General features: G+C 38.6%; 1 protein-coding gene and 1 long non-coding RNA gene across 3 annotated transcripts in view; one reads left to right on the forward strand and one right to left on the reverse strand.

Moving 5' to 3' along the window:
- Positions 1–8,060, reverse strand: part of LOC103392083 (neuroligin-4, X-linked-like) — a 32,346-nt gene extending 24,286 nt beyond the window's left edge. The window contains exons 1-5 of one of the 2 annotated variants that reach the window (XR_003052131.1): positions 6,286–8,006; positions 4,725–4,805; positions 3,715–3,816; positions 2,816–2,883; positions 49–2,713 (exon numbers count right to left, since the gene is read on the reverse strand). The gene's annotated coding sequence lies outside the window, so the exon portion shown is untranslated. Of the gene's footprint in view, positions 1–48; positions 2,714–2,815; positions 2,884–3,714; positions 3,817–4,724; positions 4,806–6,285 lie in introns of those variants that run through there. The other variant, XM_017040092.2, reaches the window with a different exon arrangement.
- LOC112488264 (uncharacterized) overlaps positions 1–10,849 on the forward strand; it is a 116,482-nt gene extending 105,633 nt beyond the window's left edge. Inside the window, exon 5 of the long non-coding RNA XR_003052132.1 lies at positions 10,411–10,849. This is a non-coding gene — a long non-coding RNA (uncharacterized LOC112488264). The remainder of the gene's footprint in view (positions 1–10,410) is intronic.
- Positions 10,850–11,707: the final 858 nt, after the last annotated feature.

Genomic DNA, 11,707 nt, shown 5'->3' on the forward strand with positions numbered 1-11,707 from the left:
TATATATATATATGAGGAAGAGGACACCCATAGGAGAGCACACGACAGCGAAACTGGTGCAGTTTAGAGCCAAATGAGAATGGAAGATTGGAAGATTAGAACAGAAGTATTGAAGTATAAAGGGAGAATGGGGAAGGGAATATAAATGCTACTAGAGTTGAAAGTCAAAAGGAACAACTAGGGTTAGGTCTTAAATTTACAGTTGTGTGAATCTAACCTAAGCGTGTTAACGTAGCTCAGAGGACGAGTATCACACAGGTAAGGGTGAGTAATGATTGACTGAGAGCATCGGCAGGGTGTGAGTAAATCCCAGGAGTAGTCGTGGGGGGGGGGGGGGGTGTGAGTCGTACCTGTGCAGCGTGAAAATAAAAGCCCTATAATTGGCTGCACTCGGCGGCCTGGTTTCAGCAGAGGTTTAAAGTCAATAAAAAGCACCAGACGAGTACGTGAGGAAATTGATTCCTGCCGATACCACGCCAGCAGGAGAGAAAAAAAAAACATTTCATTCACCTCCTCTCAGAAATTGAAATTTCTGTTTGAGTTCACTTCGTTTTAAAATGACTGTGATATGCGGGCTGTCACTAAACGGATTTCCAGAATTCTGAGTTCATGGTCAGTGTATTGATTTGTTAATTGACTTACTGACTGTAGTGGTTCGTAGGTGTTGGCCTCAGGGGTCTGATATTAAAGGGCCAGTCAAAGTTGAAACATGTCGTTAGCGTAGCTGCTTCTACAGGAACAGAACTAACAATGTTTTTCACATTAAATTAATATTCTCTTTGTGGATTTCCTGCAATGAGTGCAATAAACACGGGCTGGTCCAGACCCTCCCCCACTTCCCACAGCAGCCCTGCATCTTCCTACTTGCACAACTGCCACCCACTGGGATGCTACTAAATGACAGTCAATATAGTCGGAAATGTCAAAGAAAAGGTTTGTGAAACTATTTGTATGATTCTAGAAGAGTGGCCTTGACTCTTTCTTCTTTGCTGTGTTTGTTAGTCCTGTCATGAACATGTTGCAGGGAGCTCTGCTGCTCTAAAGCCAGACTGCTTGAAAACCACTGTGTACGTACTGTATGGCTGCCCCTAAACTGGGTCTTCCTGTCGCCGCCTCAGCGTTGATGGCTCGAGGCCTGGAGCATTTCTGTTTGAAAATACGTATGGATCACGTACATATGAAGCAGAGGTCCAGTTCATCCATCAAAATGGTGGACTGAAGCTGCACACTCAGGGCTGTGCTCGCATTTCAAACTCTTTATCGGTGCCTGAGGATTTATCGCCAAAGGCACGGCTGAGTTACAAATAGCCGCGGCGTCGGCCTCTAAATTGATACAGCAGCTGTTCAATCACACAGGTACGTGACGAAGCATCCCAGAGTGCCGCCCAGCTCCTGTTGTTTGACTAGCACACTCCTCCATTCACGACTGTCGGGACTCTGTCACCTCGCTGTCTGCTCTGTGTTGTGACTACACAAAGACCCCGAGAAGAAAACTGTCACCATCAGCTCCAATTTGTCAGTTCGCCGTGGATTTATGCAGGAGCTTTGCACCTCCCGCTGAGTTTACTCAAGCAGTGTTCAAACAAAATTACCGTCGCAATTTTAATTCTCACGGCAGGAAACTTCACACTGCTCCACGATGACGGGGGCTGGGAGCATTCTGGTGAAGGTCTGAGAGGTCACGCAATTCCCTGGATACACCGAGAATATAATGATACATAATTCACCCGCGATTAATTAATTACAGTCTGTCATCACCTCGAGCAAATGTCTTAATTGTAAGGGAGGACAAGGTTGCTAAGGCTGCAGGCAACACACTGACTGAGCCAGAGAATTCTTAATGTGGTTCCATGTATTTCAGAACACCAAATGCTGAGTCAAGGTTAGATAACATATATATATACACATATACATATATACATACATATACATATACACGGCAAGGCATATATACATATATACACATACACATATATACATACACACACATATATTTATGTCAACCTGAGACCAGAGACAAAATGTTAACTGTTGACTTTATTCCGACAACAAAGACCTGTGGCTATCTGACCAGAATCTTAAATGTTAGGATATGGACCAGTTTCATAGGTGTTTGTTCATTTTGGTATTAAAAACAAAATAATCTCATTTACAGAATTAAACATGCCAAAATATTTATGCTTTTACAAGAACGGCCGGTACTTTAAAAACTGAATCTGCTGGATGTACTTTCCTGGCAGCTGACCTCCATTCATGGGTACTTCTGTGCAGATTAGACCAGCCTTGAGCCATGAATACACTTAGTGCATAGCTAGTACAGGAAAAAAAATAATAATAACAGTGAGTGCTTTTTTTTGTCCAACAGCTGATCCGTTCCACTGCTGCTCCGAGCTCTTTTAGTTTAGTTTCTACAGCAACCCTCACTTCTAACAGTGCGGTCTTTTCCCTCCAGCCCACAGTAACACGCATGAACACAGCATGTGTGTGTGCACGGCAAAACAGATTGGAGAGATGCAAAATGTCTCTGTATTTCAAGCACACAGTCATCATGTGCATGTTCAGATCAAAAAACAAATTCACATTTTCACAGAGAAAAGTACAGATTCCGACTGAACCAGGCGGCCACGATTTCAACACCGAGAAGACGCCTGTAGGTGTTCTACAGTATCAGTCGGCCAACAGTTTTATACATCCTCCTCCTTCCCTCTGGAGTCTACAGGTGGTGGACAAAAGACACAACAGGTGAAGGTTGGAAATAAACCTTTTAGTTCACTTAAGAAGAGAACAATATTTCAGGTGTATTTGGGCAAATTACCTTAAAGAAAAGCCAATGGTGTCTTTTTGTACTATATGTACTTTCTAGTATCCAGGTTTTCATCAACACTAGAACGAGACATTGTACAGAACAGATAAACCGTGTGTACTGGTACTAGCTAAAAAATGTTATTTTATCTACTCTTCTTCTACTTTTCTTAACATGTTTAAAGACTGGTGACTTTCTCAAAACTTACTATACAACAGGGGTTTTCAACCATTGGATGGCAGCCCAGTAGTGGTACATGTACGACATAGCAATAAGGGCTCTGCCTTTGTAGTTACACTGCATTTATCGTGATTGCAGTAAAAGCAGTGGGAGGTGATTTTTCACAAAAACTCAGGATGTCAACAGGTCTGGCTCTTTACACAACATCTGCCCTTCAGAGCTGCTCGCTTTTTTTGGCCCACTGCCTACTTCCAAGGTCCTCAACTCAGCCCTAGTCAGGTTCAAACCTACTGTCTGCACAGTTTGTGGGAAACTCACTCTAGAAAAATGTCCAATACTGAACTGAAGCTTTGCAGACATTCAATCATTTGTTTCTCTTTAGTTGGAGCCAATCTCAGCCAGTAGAGAGAAAAACAACCATTCACACGTACTCTCATAGCAGTGGTCGATTTAGAGTAAACGTTTACCTGATCCTGCTTATTTTAAACTGTGAGTACCTGGAGAGAATGTGCAACCCCCAAACGGAGAGGCTGAATAGATACTCTGTGCGTCGACTTAGTCTTTCAACTATTCAGTGGCTTTTAAAAGGGTGAAGATTAAGACATATTTTTGTACAAGATTTTTTCCACACGTGTCTCAGAATGGGTTCATCCCTCGGAGCATGCAACATCACAGGGAAAATGATGAAATCAGTGCAAGATTGTGTGACCAAGAAAAAAAAAAGCACTCACATCCAAATTATAAGTGGCACCAGCATGGATATGTCACATAAATATGGTAACTATGCACTGCCTGGAGTGGGAATGCAATCAACAGCGTGGTCAGGGTCAACGCTTGAAAAAAAAAAAAAAAAAAAAATCATGGTAAAATGCTCAGTTGAGTTAGATGTATGAATACATTTTACTTTTACGGAAGAAAGAGAAGAAGAGAAAAGAAAGAAGAAAAAAACAGCCTGTTCAGTACATAGTGTTCAGTAAATGAAAGCATTTGAAGTAAAGCATCCTTTTCAACAGTGCATAACCATCAAATGTATTAGAGAATGCACTTTTTGTGAAAAATCCAAAGTCAGAGAGCATGGAAGACCTTTATCTCCACCACACAAACTGGTTTCAGGCTAAGTTGGCTCCACTCAATAGTTTATTCTACTTGAAATGTATAGCACTATAATACATGAGAATATTCCCAAAGTACAGTATATGCAGCAGTAATTGGACACAGATATAATTTAGTATCCACGGTTCAGCTCTGTGCAGCTTTGACAGCACTTTTCCCATCAGGCCTCACTCCTGTTAACTACCGTGTCTCCTCTACATACAGTACAATAATTATACATACGAATCCATCTAGTTTTAGTTCCGGACAAGGAACAAAAAAAAAAAAAAAAAAATAACCACTGAGTATTACAGTAGTAATACAATGGGGAGTCAGCTACAGTAACAAAGTTCTGCTGTGTTTTCTCGTTGTCAAACTTGTCGTAGAGATAATGAGAGCAACTGCATCATATCAAACTCTGTCATGTCTTTACTGCAGTAACACAGTGAAACAGGGAAAAGGATGTTTTCAACTGGTAAAACAGCCACAAGTCAAAACTAGGACAACATTAATGATTTGTGAAATTAATCTCATTACATTTTTTTTTTTTTTGTATTATGACAAATGAGCAAAATGAAATAATTCCACCATCCATCCATCCAGCTTCTATCTCAAAGCCCAGCATGCATTGCTGGAGGTTTCAACTTACCTTTTTCAGGTGGGATGTCTGGCTTGCGTCACACTAGCATCATTGAGCCACCATCAAAATGATCGGGAATGACCACCAACTCTGTGAAGCAAAATTTTAAGTTATGAATCATTTTCTTGACATTTTAATTAGTCATGAATTAAAACAGGTGTGAAACATCTACCTGCTTTAGCAATATACATTGTAAAAAATAATTTAAAAAAAAACACCTAAAAAAAATGATAATATACCTGCAACTGGGATGCCAAAAAAAAGTTTTTTATCTAATCTCTAAAAAAACTATCTCTGCAGTAATAATACAAATGAGACCTAGTATTGTGGAGTACTGTTATTATTGGTGTTTATGGAATTTTCTTTTTTTTTTAAAAATATTGTTAATATTGTTAAAAGAAATTATGAACCACCATGAAATAATTTTTTTTCAACTCTGTAATGTGTTGTGTCAAATTTCTGCCTTCTAAAACAATTCTTCTGCAAGAAAAGAAGAAAAATCTGGTAAACAAACAGTTAAATTCCATTAAATAACAGATTTATTTTTTTTTTTTACAGTGTACAAAAAATGGTTTTGGTCATATTTAGGAATGTTAATTTATTTAGTGCTTCCTCATTTTTTGGCTTTTTGTTTTGATAAGGACTCTGACATCAGCCTTTTTAAAGAACTAAACTTAAAGACCTGCTATCAGAAACTTTATTGTTAGACTGAAATATTTCGTATAGGAGGTGTAGACTGCTTGAACTCCTCTGTGAACTTGCAGATCTAATCCATTATACATGGACACCATAATTAATACATGCAGTAGGAGCGCGATGCAAAAGGACGTATAGTCCCTGTCTGTCTGTCAGGTAGCAGTGAGTTAACTTTAAATGGACTGTCGTGTATAAAAATGAGGTAGCAGTGAGTTAAATTTAAATGGACTGTCGTGTATAAAAATGTGAACAAGTACATGCAGAGGTAAAAAAAAAAAAATAAATAAAAATAAGTCTCGAGAGAGCGGCAGAGTGAAAATGTTTGGCGCTGATGTTTAAAGAAGTCAGTGTTTAACACCTTTCATGAATAAAATGTGCAAGAGGCACCAGAGCAGGAGGAGCAGCAGTAGTGTTTTATTAAAAAGTATGTGAGGCATTTGTCATTTTCTGCTGCATATGGAAAACTCACAGCTCTGTTCTTGTAACATGTCAAATTCCTTCAAAGGCACAGGATCTTGGTGCTTCTAATGGTTTATTGTATAAAAGTAGAATCTGTTTTTCCCCCAATAATAAAACAAAAGTGTTTGTCAAAAATGTCCACCCTCTCACAGCTGGAACAAACAGAATCTGTTTGGTGCAGCAGGGACGATCTCAGTCCGACCACCATCAACAAACAACGTCTTTTTGTGCATAATGTAAAATTATAATTCGGTGTTCTCTCAGTATCGCGGTTCTCCTTTCACTCCCTTAGTGCATCGCGGATTTTTTTATTTATTTCAAGCTCGCGATATTTTACGGTAAACACTTTTTTTTAAATTTCAGTAACAATATAGCAAAAAATAAATTAAAAGACATCGCTGGTAGCTTTGTTTACCCAGAGGAGATCGAACACGCTCTTCTGTTCCTCACGCTTGGCTCATGCATCTCTCAGCAGCTCCCCTCGTCTGTCACTCGTTCACTTTGCTCTGCACCGTTGCTGTAAAGTTTGTGCTCTTGTGTTTGTTGTTTGTTAAGTTGACCCTATGTTTTATTCTCAGACCTCTGTTACGAAGCCCAAACGAAGACGCTGACACACATGGCAATACTTTGTGCCCGGCTTTCATATACGGTCTTTCCGTCTTGGCCAGTAAACACCCTCCGTTCACTCTCCTCTCTCCTTGGTCCGAGGAGAGGCTTGATTACTCCAATTGCGCTCACCTGCGGCCGTGGCTGCACTGCGTCATCACTCCCGTGCTCCCCCTCCTGCAGCGGAGTGTTAACATCCGCCGCGTCGTGGATTTAATTTATTTACGTAATATTTATGGCCTATATTTCCATTTTCCAACTCTAATGTGCATATACTTATGTGGGAAAGGGTAATACAGTCTACGGAGGGTTGAGAACAGTGTGGGGGAGTTTCGAACTATATACGGGAATTATATAATAACTATCTCGCCTCTACTTCGTGGATTTTCCCTTTTCGCGTTGGGTCTTTGAACGCAACTGCCGCGATAGGAGAGGGACCAGTGTACAATGAAATAAACGTCCCTTCTGTCTGTATCTCCTGCTAATCCTGACCTACTCAGCTCTGCAGAGTAAAATCGTTTTTATAACTGATGGGAATGATATATTTGACCAAAAAACAGAAAACGCTTTTCCCTTAACCTACAGTGGGAAGAGCGACAGATGAGTGAGCAGAGGGGATTCAATAAGGATTACACTAGATTTCTCAGGTACAAAACTTGTGATCTCTCAGTTAGCCAGGGAGAGCTGTGCACTAAATAATGGGAGTGCTTCGCAGCCCTGTGGCCAGAATGAATATTTGATCAGCCAGTTGGAGATTTCAATATTTAATTAGCCTGTTGCAGGTAGGTAAGGAGTGGAACCTTTACATGTTTATCTTTTCAGGAAGGGAGTCCTTTCACCATGTTGCTCTTTTCTGTCAGCCTTTATGTCCATTAGTGCATTGTTTCCCAAAGAGTAGGTCGCGACCCTCAGGTGGGTTGCAAGAGATTTTTTTGGGGAGGGGGTTGTTTCACGTCATGTTTCCCAGGAGTTTACTAATAATGTCTATTGACTTTGGTCATGAAGGTTTGTGACTTTTAAAATATGGGTCCCCAGAAAAAAAAGTTTGGGAAACACTGCATTACTGAACACTAGTACTTTGTCAGCTAGTAGAGCTAGAGCTAGTAGTAGTAGTTCTGAGCAGGTCAACGGTCTGTTTATCATGACTAACGACTGTCTAAGAGCTCATACAGTGAACTGTCAGAGCAGCAGGGAGTGACAGCTATACTGGTAGCTTTTGCTGCACCGGGATGAAGCATTTCCATGCTCACAAAGCAGACGTGCATGAGCGCTGCTCTACCTTGATGTGTTTTTGTTGTGCACGTCAGCAGGAGCAATGGAGTACACCGATGCTTTAGAGCGGGTGACAAGCGTGTACATGCACACAAACACACAGCTGTAGCGTTCTGCCTTGTCGTGTCATGACCTTACATCGCTTTGTCACCGCTGACACACAGTCGGTCTTCTTACTGTGAGCCCGGGAGTGTGTGTGCTGGAGTGGAACGTCCATAACTCTATAATACACTCGTCCCAGGTCAGGGACACCGGTGTGTGCACTCGACTGTAACCACACAATGCACCGAGATACAAACACACACTAACACTGTGAAATTGAACATCTTTCAACTCAGAATTACAGGTGTGAGGGTTGACAGAGTTGTTCTCTGACTAAAACTCTGATAAATATACGAGTGTGTGTGTGTGTGTACACTGCATTGCCTCTTATGTAAAACACATGCTTTGCATGTGGCTGTATGAGGGTATGCTAACAGACATATACAACACACACAAACACATATACATTCAGTATTTATTGAGAGGAGAGGAGAGGTGAGGAGAGGTGAGGAGAGGTGAGGAGAGGGGATGCAATAGTATTAGATGAGAAGAGATTTTTCCAAATCAGAAAAATGTACAGATTACAGTGGTAACATGGACAGAACAGAGTTACAAAATATATGAATAACACTAAAACTATATTTAGAAATATAAACAAAATATTGGAAAATATAACTACATACATAACATATGTATTAAAATATATCACACTAAAGAATACAGCGGCAGGATACAGAACTGTAAAAAGAGCAGTAGGGAAGCAAATAATCTGAAATAAGTATTAACGTGCAAAATTTAAATAAAACAAGTGCTTCAATACGACTCAGGTAGTAGAAGTAGCCAAGATACAATCTAAGAGATAAGTCAAAATAAAACAGGAAATGAAAAGAGGAATGCAGGTAGTATGGGGGAAACAAAGGAAACCAGGAAATGTATTTGCGTCCACCATTATATCACAGTTGTATTTTATCACAACACAACTCTTTTCATTGGGTCAATCGACTTCTCTACTACTCAAATATATGATTTGAAATATACAATTCAAAAATATAAATTTAGCCCAAATTATTCAGGTTTTTTATGTAATTTTTTTGAAAATATATAATTTCACTTTTCAGCTCATGTTGGTTTTAACATCTCGTGTACAAAATTTAACATATATTGACTTTATTTCCTTTAAATTCCCTCATTTTGCATTCAGTTTTTAAGCGACTTGCATGCTTTCAATCGTACACATGAGAAGATTCAGGTGTTTACAGCAATGCAGAAGATTCTCCTGCATTTGTGCCATTCATCGATGACCTGGCCACACAATATGGCCACGCACTCACACACACCTTTGACTGTAAAATGAAGCGACATGTAGAGTCAAAGTCACAACCTCTACATCACTCCTCTGACCAGTGCACTGGCCCTTAAAGCTACAGACACAGCCCACTTGTCTCAGTCCGTCCTTCTTAGGCGTCTTTTTATTTTTATTTGGTGTCTTATCGCTGTAGTTCTCGCTTGTTTTCTCTTCACTCGTGTTAGCTTAGCCTCGGTCATTCATTACAAAGCTTGGCTTTCTCCCTCTGCAGCTCATCTCTTGTCTTCATTAGCCAGTGTGACATTGTAGTGAAAGTTTCACTCTCATGTAGAACTCTATCATGAGCGGAATCAATCATCTTCTGCGGGCCGTGTGCGGCAGCACGTACATATTAGAGAGAAATGCCTTCAGAAATGGATAGCGAGGGGAAAACGAGCGGAAATTTGTGTACGTGACCTCCTCTCCTGGCTGCCTGACGGAATGGGCAAAGTGCTGCCTTGGCCTGGGTGGTCGTTGCAAAGCACTCAGCCATCCATCGACCGACAGCCATTGATCTGCTAAATTCAATGACTCACTAACTGCTCAGTATGCACTCCACATGCATGTACATGCAAACCCAGCTGCTCTGCGCAAACAAGGGCATGTGCAGAACCCCGAACAGGAAGCCGTGTAAATGTAATTACCGATTCATGCAGTTATGGTTTATGTTTATGTTTAAATGTAATTGGTCCAGATTGTTAGAGCTGGCGTACTTACACACATATGATTAGTTAATGCAGATAACTCATTTTAACCCACAGAATGTGAAAATAAAACCAGCCTCATACACAAGACGTTAAGCTGTAACACTGACTGACTGACTGAACATCTATGCACTCATTTGGGAGGACTTCCAAAAAAGTTTCTTGTTTTTTTTAAATTAAATCAGTTACAATAATAAAAATCACAGCTTTTGTTTGAGATAAAAATGTGACTTTGGGTCCAGATCTGGTTGGAAAGGTTTTAAGAGATCCTAAATAATTTAATAACTATGTTTATGTAAAATGTAGTAGTACTACTCTACCCTGGAGAAAACAATTTTGAGATTCAGGACATAGGATATGACAATGGGCCCCTATGTATATGTTAATATGATATATGATATTATATTTAAATCTTTCAGTCAGGGGTCCATAGAATTGTCCTAACATCCCCCGCCCCCATACAGTGCCACTGAGTGAGTGTGTGGAAACATTCTATCAAAGGCTAGGGCTCTGAAGATCCTCAGACAGCCTAGCCACCCCGGACGCTAACTCTTCTCTTCTCTGTCATCAGGCTGTGTCTCTGCCACCCAAGAACCAAGACAGAGAGGATGAAGAAAATATTCTTTCTCCCAGCTGCTCAACATTGGAAATAAAAATTAAACTCCTATTTTGCACAAACCTATCACAAACCTTTAACATGGACCAGTATTGCACAGTAAGATTCTCATTCTCTGTTCGTATAACATTCTTTAAAAAGTTATTTAAAAAGTTATTAAATATTTATTTTTATGAATCTTTCTGTCAAAATGTGAACTTTTTGTGTCATTTTCGGTCAAAAACAAAAAAATGGTGATGGACATCTTTGTAGTTAATCGTACACATAATCGTACACAATTATTTCTCAAAATTGTATCTTTTCTTACATGTTTCTCATTAAAATAGGACATTAAGAGAACATTTTTAGAAATTCATTTTTATGAAATTTTTTTTGTGATCCTTTTGTGTCATTTTTGTCAAAAACTTTTGACAACATTTTATCGTTTCTTGCATGTTTCTCATCAAATAATGGCATTTAAAGAACATTTTTTGAAATTTTCTTTATTGAATCTTTTGTCAAAATGTGAACTTTACGTGTCATTTTTGGTCAAAAACTAAAAATATTTGATGGGAATTTTTGTAAATTTCTTTTTCAAAATTGTATCTTTTCCTGCATGTTTGTCATCAAATTAGGGCATTTAGAAAACATTTTTAGAAATTTATTTGTTAGGTTTTCTTGTGAAACATTCAACTTTTTGTGTTGTTTTTTGGTCACAAACTAAAAAATGTAACGAAATGTAAATTTTAATGTAAATTGTAAAATTATTTTTCAAAATGGCATCTGTTCTGGCAATTTTTTCATCAAACTAGGGCATTCAAAGGACAAATTTATTTTATTAATTTCTTGTCAAAATATGAACTTTTTGTGTAATTTTTGGTCAACAACTAAAAAATGTTGATGAATATCTTTGTAAAACTTTTTTTCAAAATTGGATCTTTTCTTGCATGTTTCTTATCAAATGACAATTTGATAATTTGACAAATATTTAGACGACATTTGTAGAATTTTTTTTTATAAAACTTTCTGTCAAAATGTGAACCTTTTATGTAATTTCTGGTCAAAAACTACAAAATATTGATGAAAACATTTGTAAAACTATTTTTTTTAATGCTATCTTTTCTTGCATGTTTTTCATAAAATTAGGGCATTTAGAGAATTTTTAAAAAAATTAATTTTGTTAATTACTTTTGTCAAAATGTGAACATTTGTGTCATTTTTGTTCAAAAAGTACAAAATTTTGACATTTGTAAAATTATTTCTCAAAATTGTA

The sequence above is a fragment of the Cynoglossus semilaevis genome, chromosome 16, assembly GCF_000523025.1.
Source record: "Cynoglossus semilaevis isolate Cse_v1.0 chromosome 16, Cse_v1.0, whole genome shotgun sequence".
NCBI lineage: Eukaryota > Metazoa > Chordata > Actinopteri > Pleuronectiformes > Cynoglossidae > Cynoglossus > Cynoglossus semilaevis.